Consider the following 3,780-nt stretch of genomic DNA (forward strand, 5'->3'; position numbering starts at 1 on the left):
GCAGTCGTAAAATCCAGTCCATGGAAGGAGAGGGAGAGAAAGCAGGGAGAGGGAAGCAGTCATTGAGGACTGTAGAGTTGAACCTTGTGGGTAGCAGAAGCCAGTGGTTCTTACCTCAGGAGAATCAGGGCAGCAGACACTGCAGGGGAGAACGGGTGTGTGCAGGGAAGAAGGGGTGTGTGCAGGGAAGAAGGGGTGTGAGCAGGAGAGAAGGGGTGTGTGCAGGGGAGAAGCGGTGTGTGCCGGGTCTATGCAGGCCGCAGTTGTCCTACTCCAATGCTTTCTTCAGCTCCTGCTAGGTCAGGTTCCAGATCGCAAGTTACAGCAAACTTATGGTTCCACCAATAATAACCTAAAGACAGGACATTAACACAGGATGTCAGGAGGCCAGACAGAAACAAACAGGGCTTGGGGCAGAGAAAAGAGAAATAGGGAATTTCTCTCTCTCTCTCTCTCTCTCTCTCTCTCTCTCTCTCTCTCGCTCTCGCTCTCGCTCTCCCTCTCTCTCTTTCTTTCCCTTTCTTTTCTTTTCTTTTTTTTTTTGATTCAGTAAAGTTTTATTTTCCCAAATGTACAGCTGATTGAACCTGTTCATGCGTCTTCACCAGCAGCTGGGGCGTCTCCTCCCTTTGTGTTTCTCGTGTAAATTACTCGGGCTCTGTGCTTTGAAACCAGCTTCCTAAGTCCTTTACTAAGTAGGTCCTGAAGGGCTGCCCTGGCCACGGAACCTCAGATCTCCAGTCTCTCGGAGACCACAGCTGGAGTAATAAGTTATAGTTGGAGACTTCCTTACAGAGTTTGTCCTATGTAGCTTTGTCAAACAGGACAAGGTTGTTCAGCTTGTCCCGAATTTTGCCTTGGGCCACTTCTTCTTTTTGGCCTCGCCTCCAGATTTATTTACTGGGTCTTTGTCTTTTTGGGCTGACTTTTCAGCATCTTTCTTGTTGTTGTTGTCGTCTTTGGGCCATTGGTAAAGGTGTAACCTCATTTACAGTGGAGACCCCTGGATACTGAAGAGGAGGGACACATGGGACAGCAGTCAGTACAGCAGGAGGGGTGGAGCAGGGCACACAGAGAAGCCGTAGGCTGCAGGTGGCAGAGCTAAGCAGGTAGGACGGCTGGCACAGGAGGCCAGAGGGTCATGAGTGAGTTCCAGATATTGGACACTGAGCTACAGAATTTGGATTTGCACTACTGGATTTTTGTTTTGCTTTTAATATGAGTGTTCCTATGCAGTGCATCCTCCTGCTTGGAATAAAAGTACGTGTGTGTGTGTGTGTGTGTGTGTGTGTGTGTGTGTGTGTGTGTGGTGTGGTGTGTGTGGTGTGTGTGTGGTGTGGTGTGTGTCTCTGTGTGTGTGTGTCTGTGTGTGGTGTGGTGTGGTGTGTGTGGTGTGTGTGTGTCTGTGTGTGTCTCTGTGTGTGTGTCTGTGTGTGAGTGTCTGGGTCTATGTTTGTGTGTGTGTGTGTGGTGTGTATGGTGTGTGTGTGTCTGTGTGTGTCTCTGTGTGCGTGTGTGTGTGTGTGTGTGGTGTGTATGGTGTGTGTGTGTTTGTGTGTGGTGTGTCTGTGTCTGTGTATGTGTGTGTGGTATGTGTGTGGTGTGTCTGTGTGTTTGTGTGTGTGTCTGTGTGTGTATGTTTGTGTGTGTTTTTGTGTGTGGTGTGGTATGTGGAGTGTGGTGTCTGTGTGTGTGGTGTGTGTTTTTGTGTGTGTTTTTCTGTGTGGTGTGGTGTGTGGAGTGTGGTGTCTCTGTGTGTGTGTGTGTGTGTTTGTGTGTGGTGTGTCTGTGTATGTGTATGTGTGTGGTATGTGTGTGGTGTGTGTGTGCGGTGTGTGTGTGTGTCTCTGTGTGTGTGTTTGTGTGTGTTTTTGTGTGTGGTGTGGTGTGTGTGTGCGGTGTGTGTGTGTGTCTCTGTGTGTCTCTGTGTGTGTGTGTTTGTGTGTGTGGTGTGGTGTGTGGAGTGTGGTGTCTGTGTGTGTCTGTGTGTGTGTGTGTCTGTGTGTGTGTGTGTGTCTGTGTCTGTGTGTGTCTGTGTGTGTCTGTGTTTTGCCAGCATGTATGTATGTGCACCACATGCATTCCTGGTGCTGGACTAGATCAGAGAACGTATCAGAATCCTAGAATTGGAGTTACAGATTGCTGTGAGCTGTCACCGGCTGCTGGGATGGAATCCTGTGTCCTCTGCAAGAGGAGCAGTGTTCTTCAGATCTGAGTCACCTCTCCAATCAATTATTCATAGCTTGTTTGTTCAGGGTCAAGAGTCTTTGAATATTTACAGAGACATCAAATTTGTAAAGTAGTGAAGTTTTTTTAAAGACCGTGGGACTTTAAAATTGGGTTGTGCTAATTTATGTTGTGATAGGAACATAAAGTCAAGGGAACAAGAAATAAAAGATTGTGACTTAAAGTGATTGTTTGTATGTGGAGTTGACAAGGGATGGAATGTCCTGGTTAGTTAGCTTAAGATGTCAACTTGACACAGTCCAGAGTTGTGTGAGGAAGCCTCAAGGCAGAAATTGTCTAGATCAGATTGTCGTGTGGGCACATCTGTGAGGCATTGTTCTGATGTAATGTGGGAGGGCCCAGCCCTCCACTGTGGTGGAGCTATCGGACAGGTAGTCCTGGGCATTATTTTAGAAAACTAACTCTGTGATGGGTGTGGTGACATTTGCCTTAAATCCCAGCACCCTGGAGGCAGAGGCGAGTGGACCTCTGGGTTTGAGGTCAGCCTTGTGTACAGAGCAAGTTCCAGGAGAGCTAGGCCCATAGGAGTTCCTTGATTTGTTTATGAGGCTGGCATCAAACTCAGAGATCTGTCTGCCTCTACCTCCCAAGTGCTGGGATTAAAGGTGTGCACCATCACCACCTGGCTGAGATATCCTGTCTTGAAAATAAGAAAAAAGCTTCTAGATGCAGGACAGAAAGCAAGCCAGTCAGCCATGTGCCTCTGTGGTTCCTGCCCTGACTTCCCTCGGGATTAGAAGTAGAACCAGATTTGATGGCTGATCTCAGCTGTCAACTGGACTCCATATGGAACCAAGTAAAACCCAAGCAGCTGGGCGAGCCTGGGAGAGGCTTCTTGATCATATGACTGAGGTGGGGAGACCCACCTTAAAACCGGGACACACCCTTCTGGTAGCAGCCCATGCCGAAACACATGGAGGAAGGAAGAGTTTGCTTTTTGTCTGCTTGCCCTAACTCTTCTTCTTCTTTTTTTTTTGGTTCTTTTTTTCGGAGCTGGGGACCGAACCCAGGGCCTTGCGCTTCCTAGGCAAGCGCTCTACCACTGAGCTAAATCCCCAACCCCCTGCTTGCCCTAACTCTTGCTGGCAGGTTCATCTGTCCTGTGGCTGAGGCATGACTCCACAGGTAGAAGAACTTACTTCTCTGGAATTCCAACATAGACTGAAGACCAGAACCTCTAGGACTCTTCTGGGACTCCAGCCCCAGACTGAGACTTTGAAACATTCAGTTTCATGGACTGAACAACTTCCAAATTATTTTCCTTTCTATCATGAGACAGTTGTTATTGTTGGACAATCCAGACAACCTGTAACCATACTAATAAATACAGACATAAACATACATACATACATACATACATACATACATACATACATACATACAAACATACATAAACATACACACACACACACACACACATGGGGTAGAGAGAAAGAGACAGACAGACACACAGACACACACTGTTTCTTTAGAAACTCCTGGAAAATATAGTTGAAATGAACTACTTCTTGCTTCTGCCATGGTTTAGAACAA

The 3,780-nt window shown here is 47.3% G+C and overlaps 1 pseudogene; it reads right to left on the bottom strand.

The window, feature by feature from the left end:
* Positions 1–591: 591 nt before the first annotated feature.
* On the bottom strand, positions 592–988 carry LOC108352177 (40S ribosomal protein S25 pseudogene; annotated as a pseudogene).
* Between the last annotated feature and the right edge of the window lie 2,792 nt (positions 989–3,780).

This window comes from Rattus norvegicus, chromosome 10 (genome assembly GCF_036323735.1).
Source record: "Rattus norvegicus strain BN/NHsdMcwi chromosome 10, GRCr8, whole genome shotgun sequence".
Taxonomy (NCBI): Eukaryota; Metazoa; Chordata; class Mammalia; order Rodentia; family Muridae; genus Rattus; species Rattus norvegicus.